The sequence below is a fragment of the Pan paniscus genome, chromosome 6 (genome assembly GCF_029289425.2).
Source record: "Pan paniscus chromosome 6, NHGRI_mPanPan1-v2.0_pri, whole genome shotgun sequence".
In the NCBI taxonomy this organism is placed as follows: domain Eukaryota; kingdom Metazoa; phylum Chordata; class Mammalia; order Primates; family Hominidae; genus Pan; species Pan paniscus.
In genome coordinates, this window is record NC_073255.2 from 195,471,570 (window position 1) to 195,491,728 (window position 20,159).

Below are 20,159 nucleotides of genomic sequence, written 5' to 3' on the forward strand. Positions count from 1 at the left end.
GAGCCACGTGGCCACTGGACATTTACCACCGCAGCCTCAGGCTTCCTTATCAGCCACCTCCATCCATGGTGACCTCAGGGGCAGGGCTGCATGGAGAGGGGCGGCCCCTGCGACCCCCGCCGCCAGCCCGCCGGCCCTTGCCTGTTCTTCCAGGGCAAGCGTTTAAAGTCTCCGTGCTTCGTCTCAAAAACTAAGGGTGAGAGGATTCCTGATTCATCGGATTGTGGCGAGGATTAAAGGGGTTAATGTAGACGGATTCCTGGCCCTTCCTGGCGAGTACCGAGGAAAGGGGCTCCAGGCAGCTCTTCACCGGGCTCCACGCTCAGTAGGGGCCATTTACAAACGTTTATCTTACTTGCTTGTCGTAACTGTGCGGAAACCTGTCATCCCCCAAGTCACCGTAGGCTGGGGTAGGCGCAGTTGCCACTTTATTCACCAGTGAGGAAACTGAGTCTAGGACCTTCCGCCTAGCTCTGCCCGGCAGCCTGGTCCTCACACACCCGCCTCACAACCTGGGCCCCAGTGCCCAGCCACACACACAGTAAAAGTTAGTCTACTGAGAAGTGGGCTCTGTTGGTTTGATCAGGCAGTGAGCCAGCGTCAGCAAAGCGAGGGCAGGGGCTGGGCTGCGCTTACGGAGACAGGGAGACGCCTTTTCCCCAGTGGGGGCTCCGTCCTGCTCTGGGCTTTTCCAGCCCCTCCCAACCTCTGGCCCACCTGGGATCTTTCTGCTGCATGAGAGCCAGGCTCTCCCGGAACTCACGAGGTCACCTGCCCAGGGAGCATCCCGGTTCTGAACGCTTCCCTCTCTATGTGAACCCAATTACTTTGGGGCCCCTCTGACCATGCTGATCTGAGAACTTGAATCATCACGAAGGGACAAGTAACTTAATGAATTGATGTTTTAAACTTCAAATTCGATTTTGTTCCTCCCTTGCCCAGACTAGCTTCCTGCTGTCTTTAGAAAAAACCCATTCCTTACTCACACCGACCCTTTTCCCACTCCTTGGGCATTCATACAGGGCCTTCCCACATGTCCTGTTCCCTCTGCTTGACGGCCCCTCAGCATGCACACACATGCACACATGGACACACAGGAACCCCCAGACACACATGGACACATGCACTCACATGCATGGACCAAGCTCCGAGAGTCTGGATTTTTGTTGTTGACCCATTACCTAGAAGTGCCTGGCACACAGGACATTCTCAATAACTATCTCCTGGCATGCAGTCAGTGCACAGTTAAACCCACTACATCGAAGACCACGGCCAGGTAGGCAGGTACATGCTGTGTTTTCACAGTGAGTCCTGGAAGCAGTGAAAACATAGTTCAGTTTCAAGGACCATCATCTGCAGAATGAGACCACGGCCTTGATGCAGCCGCCAGGACAAGCTGAAGCCCTGGCCCCTGCTCTGTTGAGAGCGGATGGTACTGACTCTTCACGGGTACTTGGGGCATCTGATCTTCGTATTATAAATACCTTTTCACGTGTGCATCCTTTAAACTCTAGATTAGTTGTAAATGTAAAACTTGGCTGTGTGCAAGTCTAAAGAGCCCTAGAGAATCCTAGAAGATGGAGATTTAGATTTAATGAGAGTCAGAGTTTCACGAGGTTTCCGTGATGTGATGCACGTTCTCTGGGGCAGGTGAGAGAGAAGCAACTGGGGACTTCTGGGCTTGGCCAGTCCTCCAGCACCCACAGACAGCACAGCCTCTTGCTCATTTTGGTGATTAGGAGTCTCTTGCATGCTTTATTCTTTGAGAGGAAACAGAGAAGTTTATTTGGGGAATAAAACTATTTTTTTTCTGGCTTCTGGTGTCTTCTGCTACACACATTATTGCTGCAGCAATGAATCATTCGTGGTTTAAGTCATGCTTATTTAACCCAAATGCCCCAGGCCTCCCCAGCCTTGAAATTACGGCCCAACTTCCTTCTAGCCAGGCCTGGCCGCCCACCAGAGCTCAGCGGCTGCTGGCTCCCTTGCCTCTGTGAGAGGCCGGCTCTCCGCACCCGCCTGGGGCTGTCAGTGCCCTGATGACTCCAGGATGGCCCTCCCCAAGTGTCATGAAAACTCAGAGGCCTGAGGCCCAGCACAGGTGAGCTGGGGCTGGGCGAGGGATGGAGCCGCCTTCCCACTCCCTGCAGGCCATGGGACCTCCCAGAGCAGTGCCTCTTGTGTCTGTAGCCTCTCTCTCTCTGGAACAGTTCCAGCGACTTCTGTCCACATGAGGCCACCCCACCTCCACTCTCCTGCGAAACTGTCAGCAGCATCTATGCTGCTCACTAGTCATTTTACATAAACGGTCACTGTGTAGAAATTGGAAGAGCCGTGCCCCGTGGCAGGATAGGGATGGGAGGGAAGCTGGCATCCATGCAAGACACAGCAGTGCACTCATTTTGTTTCTCTCATCTCCTCCTCATTTTATTCCCTGACTGGCAACTTAGGGTGACCGACACTGGCGCCTCTGATGGTCCAAGCTGAACCCACGTGGAGGAGAGAGGACAGTCGCCCACCACTCCGAGACATGCCTGTGGGTCACCAAGTGCACCGGTGCCCCTCACCTTGGTGTTCATGACGGTTCAGGTGACTGTCCAGAAGTGTGTTGGTCATGTGTTTGGAGGGATTAATTGGAAATGGCGTTTTCTCTAAATTTTTCTCTCTCAAACCTTTTGTTAATGTGTGTGATTCCATTGGGAGGATCCCATGGGGGAGGGATGTCTGGTCTCCAGGATGGGAAAATGCCTGCTCCTCTAAAAGAAAAGCCCATGCTTGGCTCATCAGGCTGCAGAGTTAATTAAGCAGAGGGCTCTCCCTCCCCTAGAGAGGGGAGAATGGCCTGGCCCTGCCTTTGGCCCTCTCCTGCAGCTGAGACAGGACCCTCCTCCTTGAAGGATGACTGCCTTTTCTCCATATTTCACAATAAAGCCCCGGAGGGAAGGGATTGGGTTTTACCCTGTGGTGCCCTCAGAGATATCTGGAGCTACAGATGGAGTTTCCCTAAGGACTAAAGAGTGGCTGGACTTGACATGTGAACCAGAAGGTGAAGTTGGGAATGCAGGGCATGGAGAGATGGTGGCAGGCGCTTGGCCCTAGCTGGAGGGAGACAAGCTCCCGGGAACACTGAGCATTAGGGAGCTCTCAGCCCCCGCGGGAGGGTCCATCCGTGGTCTGACCGAAGAGAGGTGGAAAGAACCCCACGCAGTGGTGTGTGGAGTCACAGCCAGTCTGGAGTGAGGAGGGAGTTGGGGAACTCTGGCTGGAGGCACCTGCCAATTTCCACGGTGTAAACACTCCCACCACCAGCGTTCTGCTGCCAACTGCTTAGTTGGGAAGAGATGGGCGCAATTGACTTTCAATGATCAGAATCTGGAAATCAACATTGATTCAATGTCTTTATTTATCTACATGCCTTGCATTTAGTTTACCATCTCTTTTGCCCTTTTCAACCTGGAACAGTTTCTCAGTCATGTATTTATTCTTTCAGATGAACTTTGAATTTATTTATTTATTTATTATTTTTTTTTGAGACAGTCTCGCTCTGTCGCCCAGGCTGCAGTGCAGTGGCGCGATCTCGGCTCACTGCAAGCTCTGCCTCCCGGGTTCATGCCATTCTCCTGCCTCAGCCTCCCGTGAATTTATTTTTAAGTTTCCTGGGGGGTGGGATGAGGACCTCTTTGGCCTTTTGTTTGGAATCATGTTAACTTAGACTTCTCAGCTCTGTTGGACATTTTTAAAACAGAAGGGGCTGCCCAGCTGTGAATATCTCATTTCTTATGATACTCAACCATAGTCAGAAGAACCAAGGCAGAAATTGAGGATGCTTGTTGTAAAGTTGGGCTAAGAATACACCCCAGAGCCATGATAGACATAGACTCTGAAAGAAAGGCAGATCTGGAACTAATAAGCAATTATAGCAAGGTCGCAGAAAACAAGGCTAATATGTAAAAGTCAGTCGCTTTCCTATGTACTACAAATGAGCGAGTGAAATTTGAAAATAAAAACATAATACCATTTACTGAAAATGAAATACTGAGGTATAAATCTAACAAAGTATGTACAAGAGCTATATGAGGAAAACTACAAAACTCTGATGAAATAAGTCAAAGAAGGACTAAATGAAAGGAGAGATATTCCATATTCATGGTCAGGAAGACTCACTATCATCCAGAGGTCAATTTCTCACAAATTCATCCGTAGATTTAATGCAACACCAACAACAATTCCAACAAGTTGTTCCCGAACACCAGGGGTTCTGTCCAGGTCATGCTGCCCACTGCACAAAAAGCCCCCAGTCTCTGAGACAAAGAGAGTTGCCGGGGAAGAAGGCTTTATTCTATTACAGGCGGTGTCAGCTGGAGAGACAGGAGTCAAAACTCAAATCCGTCCCACCTTCCCGGCTAAAGTCAGGGGTTTACATAGCTGGGAAGGAAGACAGGAGGGGCAAAGAGGGGAGGTGCATGGGTGGAGCACAGAGGGGAGGTGCATGGGTGGAGCACAGAGGGGAGGTGCATGGGTGGAGCACGGAGGGGAGGTGCATGGGTGGAGCACAGGATATTTTTGGGACGGTGGAACTACTCTATGATACTATAATGGAGGATGTGTGTCATTACACATGTAGCCAAACCTACATTGACAGCAGTGGCTGCTGCCATCATCCGGCTGCAGCAGGGAAGCGTGGCTGGGGCCTCACACTCCGTGGAGCCAATGGGTGCCCCGCCCCTTCTGAGTTCGGAAGGGAGCTGTCCGTGCTCCCCGTGCTGCTGCACCTGCCCAAACCACAGCTGCAGACCCAGGCCTCCTGCTCTATGAAGCTGCCCAAACTGCAGCTGTGGATATGAGCCTCCCTGTGCACTTGAGGGAGCTGGGAACAGGCAAGATCTGCCTTCCCGGGTACAACTGCAGCTGCAGCACCCACGGCTGCAAAGCTGGGCCTCCTGTTCCAAAAAGCAGGCAGGAGCTAGGGACAAGTAGGAGCCCTGCCCTTTCCGAGTTGGTGGGAGCTCCCAGGTGCAGCTGTGGCCGCCCTCCCAGGCACAGGACCTGGGTGGTTCTGCAGCCTACACCCTCAGGGGCCCCAGGAAGGACCCCCCCTACCACATCCCTGCAGGCTCGGGGGTGTCTTCTGCTGCCTGGCCTCTCTCCACTCCTAGCACCTGCTCCGATCTCAGAGCTGGGGCTGGGGCCAAGCCCAGGGGCCATGAAGGGCCGTGGGAGGCAGATTGATTCCTGGGTGGAAGGGGCAGGTCCCCAGGAAGGGCCTGAAGGCTGGAGGCTGGGCTGCCAGTGCTGCAGACAGGAGTGGGGACTCTTGATGCCTCTTCTGGGCCCACCCCATGACCACTTATGGACCAATCGGCATGCACTTCCTCCCCTCAGCGGTCCATACAAGCTCTGGGCTCAGCCAGAGCAGGGCAGAGAAGGGTCACAGGATGAAGACGACAGAGGGCAGAGAGACGACCGGATGGGATGACCAGCTGCAGAGAGGAGTACCCTCTCCACTGAGAACAGCAGAAGGCAAGACAACCTGTCCACAGAGAGGAGCTACCCTCTCTGCTGAGAGCTTCAGAGACCTGCAGAGACGTCTGAATGACCTGCCTGCAGAGAGCAGCCTCCCTCTCTGGGGCCTCCTCTCTGCTGAAAGCTGAACACTCGAGAGACGACCTGCCTACGAGAGGAGCCACCCACTCCTCTGAGCTGTTCTGACACTAAATACAACTTTTCTTCTTCACCCTTCACTTGTCTGCGTACCTCATTCTTCCTAGACGCAGGACAAGAGCTCTGGCAAAGGCGCTGCAGCCACAGAGGTTTCCGGCCGGAAAAATCGGCACCCCAGAGATCCCATGAGAACGTCACGTACAGCACTGAGACGGAGCCCTAATGAAAACTGTGGCTCTGGGTGATAATGACGTGTTACTGTGGGTTCATCAACTGTAGCAAATTCGCCCTCTGCTGGGGGTTGTTGGAAATGCAGAGGCTCTGGGGGGGTCAGGTATGTGGGAGCTCTCTGTACCTTTCTTGTAATTTGATGTGAACTTAAAGCTGCTCCAAAAAGATAAAATCTTGAAGAAAAGCGAAATAAAAAAAAAAAAAAGGAAGAGGAAAAAATGACAGGCAGAAGGTCACGCCTGGCCCCTCAGTGCACGTCCTCAGGCCTCTGCTCCCAGCTGGGGCTGGCAGGTGGTCGGGGGGGCACCCAGCTCCTCCACTCCCCACGCCCACCACAGCTTTCAAAGTTAGGAACGCAGGCAGGGTGGAGGTGAAGTCCGAACAGAAAGAGGAGACTTAAGGGAGGGCGAGCCCTGACTTTGTTTCGCTTTTCCGAGGCGACATTCGGTGCAGCTTTCTGGGTCCCCAAGGCTGACCCTGCTGCACCATGAACCCCACGTCCACACCCTCACTGTCTCCCGCTCATGACACCAGCTCACCTGAGACTGTCGCCGAAGGCTCTTTAACGTGAAATGAGTGGTTTTAACTATTTTTAAGTACACAGTTGTGTGGCATTAAGTGCATTCACTATGATGTGTGGCCATCACCATCGTCCACCCTAGAACCCCTTCATTTTCCCCAACAAATTCTGTCCCTTTAAGCAAGTGCTCCCCATCCCCCACCCCCTTCTACCTTCTGTCTCTGTGAATCTGATGACCGTCAGTCTCTGAGCACAGCCATACCATCGTGGGCCTTTTGTGTCTGGCTTACTTCACCGAGCATAATGTCCTCAGGGTTTATCCGCATTGTGGCAGGTGCCAGAATCCCCTTTTTTAAAGGCTGAATAATGCGTTACCGTATGGATAGACCACATTTTGTTTATGCGTTCATCCGTTAACGGACGCTTGGGTTGGACCATATTTAGTGGGTGTGAATAAGGCTGCCCTAAACACGGGTGCACAGGCATCTGCCCAAGTCCCTGCTCTCAGTTCTTTTTGAGAAATACCCAAAAGTGAAATTGCTGGGTCATATGGCAGTTCTATTTTTAAGGTTTTGAGGAGCTGCCAAACTGTCTTCCCCAGCGGCTGCCCTGTTTTACATCCCCTCAAGCAATGTAAAGGGTCCCGGTGTCCCCACATCCTCCAGTTTCTCCACATCCCGAGCACTTGCTGTCTTCTATTTTTGATACTTGTTACCCTAATGGCTGTGAGGTGGCACCTCATTGTGGTTTTGATTTGAATTTCCCTAATGACCTGTGATAGTGAGCATCTTTTCATGGGTTTATTGGCCATTTGTATGTCTTCTCTGAAGAAATTGTCTATTCAAGTCCTTTGACCATTTTTGAATCGAGCTGTTTGTTTTTTTGTTGTTGAGTTGTGGGGGTTCTTTATACATTACTGAAGGCTTATTTTTATGGTCCAATAATTCTTTATAGCACTGGGTGCTCGCTAGCCAGATGCCGCGATTATTTATGGCCTGGGACTGCGGGTACACATGTCTCCATTTGGAGGCTCAGCCAACGTTTCTAGGTCTGTTAACTTGAATTCATCTTTTAAATTGAAAAAAGATTTATTTTCCTCCTTATAACAGTCAAATCTCTGCCTTTCGTGTTTCCAGGGCCAAGTACTATCTGGGGGTAAAATGTTAAAGCTCAGTGAGAAATCCCTGGATACACGGAGGTTACATTTCAAAGGCCAGACCCCTGGTGAGGGCAGAATAATAGTGTCATAAATGGCGATGTTGTATTGTGCAGTTGATAAATTGAGTAAATATTTGCTAAAAGCCAGGAAACCCCCACAGCAATAAGGACAAATGATGTTCATCAAAATGGCAGCTGTTTACTCAAGAATTAGGCAGAACCCGCGGCGGGATGGACACTTGGACGTGCTCTCGGGACGGGCTGGCCAGGAAAGCTGGAGCTGCAGATGGAGCTGGGAACCTCGCCCTGTCCTGAAACCCAAGGGAAAATCAGACTCCGAGGCACCGGTCGCCCTAAACCACCACAGACGGGGTTTCCACCTTCCTAGGAATAAGAGTGGAATATGCACCTGCGGGTGCAGCTTCGCCTTCCGCACAACAAGGGTCGCACCAATGTTTCCCTGAGATTCTCAGAGACCCAGGGCGCTGCCACCAGCGGCCTCCTGCCTCCCTGGAGCTCTTACCTCCCGCTCCCTCTCTCCGTCCAGGTGCTTACTTCTGGGAACTAATCACTCAGTTTGTCTGATTTTTTACTTTTAAATCTTTCAAACCATTGGTGCCTTTACAGCTTCTTGTAGCCACCGTCAGAGCCAGGCAGCAGGGGAGGAGGAGGCTTGGACTGTGGTGCAGAAAACCCCGTCCAGCCTCACTTGCCTTGGGAAGGCTTTGAAAGGATCATTTATACACTGGAGGATTCCATGAAGACTTTTTTTGGCCACCCTGAATGGTTCAAGGTTCACCCTGTCTCTGTGAGGCTCGGCCTTGCCTTCTTTCATCAAAAGAAAAACAGAAGCCAAGGCTGAGGCCTTGCTGACCGGTCCCTCCCGAGTCCCTTCCTAACTGGAAACGATGATTCAGTCCAGAACTCTGCCTGCTCAGTCCCTGCTGTAAACTTCGTGGCTCTCTTTAAGTGCTGCTAGATGCCAAGCCAGGGAGACAGCCTGTATCATCAGTGCAGTCACCCTGGGGGTGACACCAGGGATGATTATGTAAATTCTCATAAAACCCACAGGCAAGTTTTGCTGCGGCCCGGCCTCCGGAGTCCTCCTGGTTGTAAGGGAAAGCACGAACTTGAGCGTGAAGACTCCAAAGCAGAAAAAAAGCAGAGCTCAGGAGGAAGCCCGCAGGGAAGGCCAAACTCTCCTGTGTGTGGAGCGGAGGTCAGGCTGGGGCGGGCGGCCACAGCTCCCCACCCCGGCCGCACCCCAGCCCGCAGATCTGACAGATGCAGGCCCCACTGCACCTGACAGTGCTGTGCTCGAATTGCTTACTCAGCAATGACATATTGGTGACCTGCCGGCACCAGGCACTGTGGACAGCGCATGGGGAGCACTGAGCAGGGCTACCTGCAGACGGCCTGGAAGCTCACCTTGGGCCGACTGGCAACAGGTCACATGGCCTCTCTTAATTAATCTAATTTCCCACAAGGCAGCCGGGGGTTATCCCAGGCAAACCTGAATTCCTGCTTGGAACTTCAGGTGCCAACACCTGCACATGTAAGCTGTGTCCAGGCTGCACCCCGGAGCCCAACCCTGGACCCCTTTGGGATGGCGAGACCCTGGGCCTCACCCTTCTCACCTCTGAGTGAGGCTTCTCCCCTGAGCCTGTTCCTTGTACCCTACCCGGATGTTTTGGTATTTTTCTGTACCCACATCTCCACACACACAGTGGCACTTCTCACCAAGGACTTGTAATCACAGAAAGCGATGGACAGAGGCAGACGCAGCAAGGGTGATGGGAGCTGGCGGAGAAGATGGTCCAGGGTGCAGGGGCACCGCAGAGGTGGTGACATCACCTCAGGGTCCAAGACGTGCTTCCTAGGGGCCCCCTGGCGGTCGCCAGGATGAGGGGTGGGCAGTGTGGGAGACCCCCAGGCAAAGGGGCCACGAGAAAGGAGTGGCAGACATTGACAGTGGAAGGTCTGCGGAGATGTGGGGGAGGTGCGTCAGGTGGGGAGGGGCCGCAGGCAAGGCCACAGTGTCCGGATGATCCTGTGGAGGAAGGGAGCCCCCAAACACATTCACGTAGGGCAGTGCTGTGGGCAGATGCAAATTTTCAGAGCGTTCGCTGGAGATGGAGGGGGCCAGACCACCCCCAAGTCTCAGGAGAAGTCACAGGGGAGGAGACTCTGGGACTCTGGGTTCAGGTAAATACATCGGGTTTGGCGTTGATGCTCCTTTTGGGCAATCTGTAGACTGAGTGATGCCTGTCTCCCTGTCCACTCCCTTCCCACCCTTGTGATTATCCATCAGTATTTATGGGCCTGGCTGGTCAGACCAAGCAGGCCACAGCACAGCATGGAGCTCTAGGCCTCTGTTTGTCTCTGGTGTTTGGATCCTAGGACCTGAGGGTCCAGGGGAGAAGTCGTCTGGGGGGTTGGGAGGCTCAGGGAAGAGGCTGCTTCCTGCTGTGGACTTGATTAGCAGCCCCATGGACAGTCACTGGACTGTTAGCGAGGCAGGAGTCCAGAGGAGCCAGGGTGACACCATTTTAAAATCAGCACTGTCTTAAACTAGCAAGGCACACTCCTTGCCACACACAAGCCATGGTCCTAAGATGTTTACAGCTAAGGAAGCAGCTCGGTGATGCCTGCAAAGCAAACTCCAAGAACATAAAGTCCAGACGTCCAATACCCATAATTAGGTCTATGCTTTCAAGATAGTAAGAGTCATGCTATGATGACTGACACACTAAAATGTCAAGGATGGTTTTCTTTAAACCAATAGAATGATAAACTTTGTCATGCTCTCTGCTCAGCTGCATGTATGCACAGCTTCACTTTGCTTTGCAGACAAGACTCCGGTGTAAGAAAAATGGAAAAAGAAGTTGGTGTGTCCTCTGCTTGCTTTCTGCTCCGTAACAGAGTTGTTTCTAATAAACGTGCCTCTTTCACTGTGCTCTGTGACTGGCCTTGAATTCCCTCTTGTGCGAGATCCAAGAAGCCTCTCTTGGGGTAGAGACCCTCTCTTCCAGGAACAGGACCACCTCTCACTTCCCCTAGACCCGAAGGGTGACCAAGAGACCGGCTCCAGGGCTTGTGTGGGAAAGTCTTCTTTTTGAGTGAGCCTGGGAGTAAACACTCCTGCTTGAGTGGGAAAGTCTTCTGTTCGAGTGAGCCTGGGAGTAAACACTCCTGCTTGAGTGGGAAAGTCTTCTGTTCGAGTGAGCCTGGGAGTAAACACTCCTGCTTGAGTGGGAAAGTCTTCTGTTTGAGTGAGCCTGGGAGTAAACACTCCTGCTCGAGTGGCTCGCTCATGGGTTTCTGCAAGGAACGTCTTTGAAATATTTGGCAGATCTAAGGCTGAATACAGACCATTCACCAAAATGGTTTCCAAAACCATCTACTCCAGATTTTGTGAATAAATTTAAAATGGTGTTGTGGAGTCCTGACCACAGAATATTGTTTTAGAAGCGAGTTTTGAGCTTTGGTCTGATGTGCTGATTTTTCCAGCAAGGACACGGAAGCCACATTTGTGATGAACTCTGAGCCATGTCCACCCCTCTGGGGCCAGGCCAGCCTGAAGCCATCTCACTGGCTCTCCAGCTGCCAGAAATGGAGGCTAGCTTCTGATACCAAATTTCCACACCAGGATATCAACAGCAGCCCTGCTTACACTAGTGAAAAATTAGACAGGATCTAAGTGTCCCACACTGAGGAAAGAGATGAATTCCAGCACGAGTGTATTATTCTGTTTTCATGCTGCCAATAAAGACATACCTGAGACTGGGTATTTTGATATGTTTTCTTGTTATAAAGAAAAAGAGGTTTAATGGACTCACAGTTCCATGTGGCTGGGGAGGCCTCACAATCATGGTGGAAGGTGAAAGGCACATCTTACATGGCAGCAGACGAGAAAAAATGAGGGAACCAAGTGAAAGGGGTTTCCCTTTATAAAACTATCAGATCTTGTGAGACTTATTCACTACCACGAGAACAATATGGGGGAAACCACCCCTGTGATTCTGTTATCTCCCACTGGGTCCCTCCCACAACACATGGGAATAATTATGGGAGCTACAATTCAAGCTGAGATTTTAGTGGAGACACAGCTGAACCATATAATTCCACCCCTGGCTCCTCCCAAGTCTCATGTCTTCACATTTTAAAACCAATCGTACCTTCCCAACAGTTCCCAAAGTCTTAATTCAGCATTAACTCAAAAGTCCACAGTCCAAAGTCTCATTTGAGACAAGGCAAGTCCCTTCTGCCTATGAGCCTATAAAATCAAAGGTAAGTTAGCTGCTTTCTAGATACAATGGGGGTACAGGCATTGGGTAAATATATCCATTCCAAATGGGAGAAATTGGCCAAAACAAAGGAGTTACAGGCCCCATGTAAGTCCAAAATCCAGCGGGGCAGTCAAATCTTAAAGCTTCAAAGTGATCTTTGACTCCATGTCTCACATCCAGATCACACCGATGCAAGAGGTGGGTTCCCATGGTCTTGGGCAGCTCTGCCCCTGTGGCTTAGCACAGTACAGTCTCCCTCCTGAGCTATCACAGGCTGGTGTTGAGTGTCTGCAGCTTTACCAGGTGCACAGAGCAAGTTGTTGGTGGATCTACCATCCTGGGGTCTGGAGGATGGTGACCTTCTCGCAGCTCCACTAGGTAGCACCTCAGTGGTGACTCTGTGTGTGGGGGTGCCCACCCCACAATTCCCTTCTGCACTGCCCTAGCAGAGGTTCCCCATGAGGGCCCTGACCCTGCAGCAAACTTCTGCCTGAACATCCAGGCATTTCTATACATCCTCTGACATCTAGGCGGAGGTTCCCAAACCTCAATTCTTGACTTCTCTCCACCTGCAGGCTCAACACCACATGGAAGCTGCTAGGGCTTGGGGTTTGCATCCTCTGAAGCCATGACCTAGCTGTACCTTGGCCCCTTTTAGTCATGGCTGGAGCGGCTGGGACACAGGGCACCAAGTCCCTAGACTGCACACAGCACAGGGACCCTGGGCCTCACCCATGAAACCATTTTTTCCTCCCAGGCCTCTGGGCCTGTGATGGGAGGGGGTGCCATGAAGGCCTCTGACATGTCCCGGAGACATTTTCCCCATTGTCTTGGCAATTAACATTCAGCTCCTTGTTACTTATGCAAATTTATGCAGCTGGCTTGAATTTCTCCTCAGAAAATGGGACTTTCCTTTCTATTGCATTGTCAGGCTGCAAATTTTCTGAACTCTTCTGCTCTGCTTCCCTTATAAAACTGAATGCCTTTAACAGCACCTAAGTTACCACTTGAATGCTTTGCCACTTAGAAATTTCTTCCACCAGATATCCTAAATAATCTCTCTCAAATTCAAAGTTCCACAAATTTCTAGGGCAGGGGCAAAATGCTGGCAGTCTCTTTGCTGAAACATTACAAGAGTGACCTTCACTCCAGTTGCCAACAAATTCCTCATTTCTGTCTGAGACTACCTCAAGTCTGGATTTTATTGTCCATATCATTATCAGCATGTTGGTCAAAGCCATTCAACAAGTCTCTAGGAGGTTCCAAACTGTCTCACATTTTCCTGTCTTCTTCTGAGCTCTCCAAACTGTTCCAACCTCTGCCTGTTACCCAGTTCCAAAGTCGCTTCCACATTTTTGGGTATCTTTACAGCAGCACCCCACTGTACTGGTACCAATTTACTGTATGAGTCCGTTTTTGTGCTGCTGATAAAGCCATACCCGAGACTGGGTAACTTATAAAGAAAAAAAGGTTTAATGGACTCAAAATTCCATGTGTCTGAGGAGGCCTCACAATCATGGTGGAAGGTGAAAGGCAGGTCTTACATGGCAGCAGACAAGAGAGAAAATGAGGGAACCAAGTGAAAGGGGTTTCCCCTTATAAACCCATCAGATCTCATGAGACTTATTCACTACCACAAGAACAGTATGGGGGGAACTGCCCCCATGATTCTGTTATCTCCCACTGGGTCCCTCCCACAACACATGGGAATTATGGGAGCCACAATTCAAGATGAGGTTGGGGTGGGGATACAGCCAAATCATATCGATGAGTCTCTGTGGGGTGGGCATGCTTGGAGGTCAACGTGGGCCCTTCAGGATGAAGGTCCTTTTTGTGTTTTGCTTGTTCACAGATATACCCTAAGTGCCTGATGCAGAGCCTGGCACATAAGAGCTGATCAGTAAATTTTTATTTCGGATAACATGGGGAGAAAGACTCTGGGTGGTGAATCTTTCCAGAACCCAAAGTGTGAAGTGGCAAAAAACAAAGGAGTGGACATGGTGTGGGTCCAAGCACCTTTTGTCTCCCTCTTTTCCTGTGTCTCGTCCACCTTGGCTGCATGGCCTCATTCCTGAACCGTGTCTGCAGCTCTCCCAGAATAGGTCGAGAGAGGATGGATGAGGCACAGGGAGTGAGCTCGTAGCTGACACATGGGAATGGGTTTTAGTCTCCAGGGAAAGCTGGGCTCCTCACTCAGTGCTTGTGCTGCTCCCAGGCCATATGAATGGTCCATGCCCTCTTCAGAGCAGATTGTGATTCCAGCCCTTAGCTTGGGGGCCAGCCAGCTGCAGGGTCAGATCTTCCCAGGAAGAAGGTGCTAACTCCACTGGGTGGCACTGAAACGCACATGACACCTTCGGCAACGGTGGACATCTTTGTTCCTCCCACTGGGATAGCCTGGGGCTCATTCATCAAGGGTGGCCAACAGCAGTTCCCTGTCCACATCAGCTTCAGACTGCAACTGGTGATCTTTGCTGACATTTTCCTCTGCAAGGTAGCTCTTGAGGGCAATTTTAACTTGATGTAATAGAAAGGATGATATTGGCAAAAAAAAGGTGTGATTTGCCTTGGGCCTCAAAAACTACTGTGGTCAGTACCAAGTAGAGGATGAGTTTGTTCAGGAGTCTGTGAGGGGTGGCGACCCCACTGGGAGCTGCTCCCAATGTCTACAAGCCAGAACACATCTCTTGCAGACACAAAAATGTGTTGGTTCTCCTGTAAGCCAGTGTCACTCTCAGGACTTTCCTTTCCCATTTTTTTTCATCAAGGCAGGTCACAGATTGCACTGTGTCCTCTGAAAGGAAGGCTGTGTTTTAATTACTCAGGGATTATGTCCACATGAATGCCCAGACACCAAAACTTTAATGTGCTCCTCTAATTGAAAATTAATGTTACCAGTTTAATTATGTGTTCAGAATGAACATGCAATTAGAAAAGCTCTGCAGGCTTTGGGGAGCCTCTGCTCGAATTGCATGCTGTGTGCACTCACATTTTCTCCAAGAGATACAAAACAGGTAGTTCAGAGTTCAGGGTCATACTCAACATCTTATCTTCCTGTATGCTGGTCAACTGCTCCAGTGTTTTCAGAAATGACATATTGCTATTTATTTAACAAATATTTATTGAATTTAGTGGCATCATTTCAGAAGAAGAAATGTAATTATACTTGAGTAATGGTCTTTGCTAAGTGGATTAACTAGGCTTAAACTAAGTTGGCAACAGTTCAAAATTATTTGACTGCTGGTGATATTCTAATAGATTATGTGAATTGTAGTTGGGGAAAGAGATTGCCTTTAGTACACAAGGCAGATTAGAAGTGAACACCATCAATTTCCATAAAGGAGAGGAAAAGAGAACTATTCTGTCCTTCCATGCATCCATGCATCTATCCATCCATCCATCTATCCATCAATTTATGCATGCATCCATCTATGCATCCTTCCATCCATCCATCCATCCATGTACCTATGTATCATCCATCTATCCATGCATGCATGCATGCATCCATCCATCCACATGTTAACCCATCTATCCATGCATGCATGCATGCATCCATCCATCCACATGTTCATCCATCCATCATTCCATGCATTCATCCATTATCCATGCATCTGTCTATCCATGCATTCATTAATCCATGCATGCATCAATCCATACATGCATCTATGAATCCACTCATGCATCCACTCATGAGTCCATCCGTTATCCATGCATCTGTCCATCTATTCATCCATAAATTCATGTATTCATCCATCCATCCATGCATCCATCCATTATCCAGGCATTCATCCATGCACCCATCCATCCATCCATCCATGCACCCATCTATCCATCCATTCATCCATTATCCATGCATCCATCCATTATCAATGCATCCATTCATTCATGCACCTATCCATCTATGCATCCAGCCATCCATCAATACATTCATCCATCCATGCATCTATGCATCCATACACTATCCATGCATCCATTCACGTATCCATCCATCTATTCATCCATGCACCCATTCATCAATCCAACCATCCATAAATTCTTGCATCCATGCATGCATTTATCCATCCATGTATGCATCATCCATCTATCTATGCATCCATTCATCCATCCATCCATGCCTTCATCCATCTATGTATCATCCATCCATCTGTGCATCCATTCATCCATCCATTCATGCATTCATCCATTTATGCATCCACCCATCTGTGCATCCATCCGTGCATCCATCCATCTATGCATCATCCATCAATTCATGCATCCATCCATCTATGCATCATCCATCTATTCATGCATCCATCCATCCTTCTGTGCATCCATCCAGCTATCCATCCATCCATCCATCCATCTGTCCATCCATCCATGCATCATCCATCAATTCATGCATCCATCCATCCATCCATGCATCCATCCATCTATACATCCATTCACCTATTCATGCGTCCATCCATCTATTAATGCATCCATCCATCTGTCCATGCATCCATCCATCCATCCATCCATCCGTCCATCCAAGTATCCATCATCTATCCATCCATCCATGCATCCATGCATCCATGAATGCATCCATGCATCCATCCATGCCTCCATCCATGCATGCATCCATCCATCCATGCATCCATTCATCCATCCATCTATGCATCCATTCATCTGTTCATGCATCCATCCATCTATCCATGCATCCATCCATCCGTTCATCCATCCATCCATCCGTCCATCTATCCATGCATCCATCCATCCATCCATCCATCCATCCATCCATCCAAGTATCCATCCATCCATCCATCCATCCATCCATCCATCCATCCATGCACTCATCCACTCATCCATGGATTCATGTATCCATCCATGCATCCATGCATCCATCCATCCATCCATCCATCCATCCATGCATCCATGCATCCATCCATCCATCCATCCAAGTATCCATCCATCCATCCATCCATCCATGCACTCATCCACTCATCCATGGATTCATGTATCCATCCATGCATCCATGCATCCATCCATCCATCCATCCATCCATCCATCCATCCATCCATGCATCCATCCATCCATCCATCCATCCATCCAAGTATCCATCCATCCATCCGTCCATCCATGCACTCATCCACTCATCCATGGATTCATGTATCCATCCATGCATCCATGCATCCATCCATCCATCCATCCATCCATGCATCCATGCATCCATCCATCCCTCCATCCATGCATCTGTTCATCTATTCATGCGCCCATCTATCTATCCATGCATCCATCCATCCATGCATCCATCCATCCATCCATGTATCCATCCATCCATCCATGCAGTCATCCAGTCATCCGTGCATTCATGTATCCATCCATGCATCCATCCATCCATTCATTCATGCATGCATGCATCCATCCATCCAACTATCCATTCATCATGCATTCATTCATGCATTCATTCATTCATCCATCCATGGAGCCACCCATCCATTCATCCATTCATGAATCCTTCCATTCATGTATCCCTCCATCCATTCATCATCCATGCATTTACCCATCTGTCATCCATGCATCCTTTAATCTATCAATCCTTTCATGCATCCATTCATTCATCTGTGCATCATTCATGCATGCATGCATCCATCCATCCCACATTTACTGAGGCAGCAGTAACCCAAGAGGATGGAATCCTGCTGTTATGGACCTTGCCTCTAGTGGTTAGAGTTATGTAAGAGTCAAGATAAATAAGTGAAATATAGAAAGTGCCAGCTGGTGAAGGTAATGAGGAATTTAATAGGGTGGCTGGGGTCAGAGAAGACCACCCAGGAAGACACCTGAGCCATGAACCTCAGGCAGTGGGGATCTTCTTACAGGAATGACTCTCTCTGGAGAAACGGATTAGAATCAACAAAGGGAAAGCAGGCGCTGGGCACTCAGGAAAACTTCCTCACATCAGAATTAGGTATCAGGTTACACTGAGCAGGGAACAGTCACACTGTCTCCAAATCCAAGACACTGCCAGGTGGGCTCTGCCACTTCCCACCATCTCCTATCCATGATTGAGCAGCCACTCACTCTCCCTGCATCTCCAAGTATGATGCAGGGATTAGGCCGATGGACTCTGTGGAGCACAGAGTGTCCCCAGCCCAGGTCAGGACTTGGTGGTGATGATGAGACTTTGGGTCTGAAGGATCATGGAACTCATGAAATGGGGAGTGGGGCCAGGACATTCCCACCGAGCAGTGTGAGCACAGAAACATTAATATGTAGAAATTGATTGAGGAACAGAGTTGGCAGGTGGCTGGAACAGGGTTCACAAAGAACAGTGGGAAATAGGCCAGGCGCGGCAGCTCACGCCTGTAATCCCAGCACCTTGGAGGCGGGGCACGGCGGCTCATGCCTGTAATTCCAGTACTTTGGAAGGCTGAGGCGGGCGGATCACCAGAGGTGAGGTGGGCACAGTGGCTCACGCCTGTAATCCCAGCACTTTGGGAGGCTGACGTGGACGGATCACCAGAGGTCAGGAGTTTGAGACCAGCCTGGCCTACATGACGAAACCCCATCTCTACTAAAAATACAAAAATTAGCCAGGCGTGGTTGTGCATGCCTGTAGTTCCAGCTACTTGGGAGGCCGAGGCAGGAGAATCGCTTGAATGCTGCAGGCGGAGGTTGCAGTGAGCCGAGATAGCACCATTTCACTCCAGCTTGGGCCACAGAGCGAGACTTCATTAAAAAAAAAAAAACAAAAAAAGGAAAATAGAGTGGGAGGTAAGAGAGAGGTAAAGGTAGATGTCAAGTCAATTATAGGGCCTTGGAGGGCTTCATAAAGGGTTTAGAGTTCTTTTTATCAGCAAAGAGGCAGGGTGGCTAGAAAGAGCTGTTGGTCTCGGCAAGTAGGGAGAACCATGTGGTAAGATACACTGTTAGACTCTCTTCTGAAGTGATATGGCAACACCTACCAAGATAAAGAATACACCCATTTTCAACATATCAGCTGCACTCCTGGGAATATGTGCCGTGGATACAGGAGGGCGAGTGTGCAAGCACAGGTGTCCGAGGTGTTTGTTTCAGCAGCATTTGTAGCAAATGTCCAGAAACAAAGCCAGTGCCTCACGATCTAGAAGTGATTCAGTGAATGATGGTGCATTCACACTGGAGTTTCAAGCCACCATTAGGAAAATGAAGTAGGTCTATACCAGTTCATTTGCAGGAATTTCCATGAGGCATTATTGAAGAAGAAAGATAAGATGCAAGGATGCATTTAAGTGCGATTCTATTTTTATAAAGCAAATGACAAAATATCCCCACATACATATATTTAATTTTATATATGTCTGTGTATATGTACATAGATACACATTTGCATATAATTCTGTGAAGGTGGATACAATGTGGAAAGATACACGTGGTTGTGAACAGGCTGCCGGGAGGCAGTGGTAGAAAAGAGTGAAGCAGAGTTGAGTAAAAAAGAAGAAAATGAGGAACAAAGTTTTCATTGTAAAAACCCAGAATGCATCAAGAGAATGAGATGACAGGGAGAAGGTATTTGCAGAACACACATCTGATACAGGACTGGTATCCAAAATACATAAAGAACTCTTAAAACCTAAGTGTAAGAAAACAAACAACCCTATTAAAAATGATGTAAAGACCCTAACAGACACTTGCCGAGGATCTACACATGGCAAACAAGCACATGAAAAGATGCGCCAAACTGCATGTTCAAGGAAGCACAAATTAAAACAACAATGAGATGCCCCTGTACACCTATTAGAATGGCCAAAGCCAGCCAGGCGCGGTAGCTCACACCTGTAATCCTAGCACTTTGGGAGGCTGAGGAGGATGGATCACCTGAAGTCAGGAGTTCGAGACCAGCCTGGCCAACATGGTGAAACTCCATCTCTACTAAAAATACAAAATTAGCTGGGCATGGTCGCATGCACCTGTAGTCCCAACTACTTGGGAGGCTGAGGCAGGAGAATTGCTTGAATCAGGGAGGTGCATGTTGCAGTGAGCCGAGATCATGCCACTGCACTCCAGCCTGGGCAACAGAATGAGACTTTGTCTCAAAAAATAAAAAATAAAAAAATAAAAAGAATGGCCAAAGTCTGGAACACTGACAACACCAAATCATTCATTGCTTGTGGGAACGCAAAATGCTACAGCCACTGTGGAGGACGGCTTGGCGGCTTTTCATGAATTTTAACCTACTATTACCGTATCATCCAGCAGTCATGCTCCTTCGTATTTACCTAAAGAGTTGAAACCTTACGTCCCACAAGTCTGCACATGCGTGTTTATAGCAGCTCCATTCACAACTGCCCGAACTCGGAAGC

The 20,159-nt window shown here is 49.3% G+C and overlaps 1 long non-coding RNA gene across 1 annotated transcript; it reads left to right on the plus strand.

The window, feature by feature from the left end:
* Positions 1–211: 211 nt before the first annotated feature.
* LOC129398385 (uncharacterized) lies at positions 212–11,358 on the plus strand. Its single transcript, XR_008626129.1, has 2 exons — positions 212–2,101; positions 2,451–11,358. It is a non-coding gene; the product is annotated as an uncharacterized LOC129398385 (long non-coding RNA).
* The last annotated feature ends 8,801 nt before the right edge of the window (positions 11,359–20,159 follow it).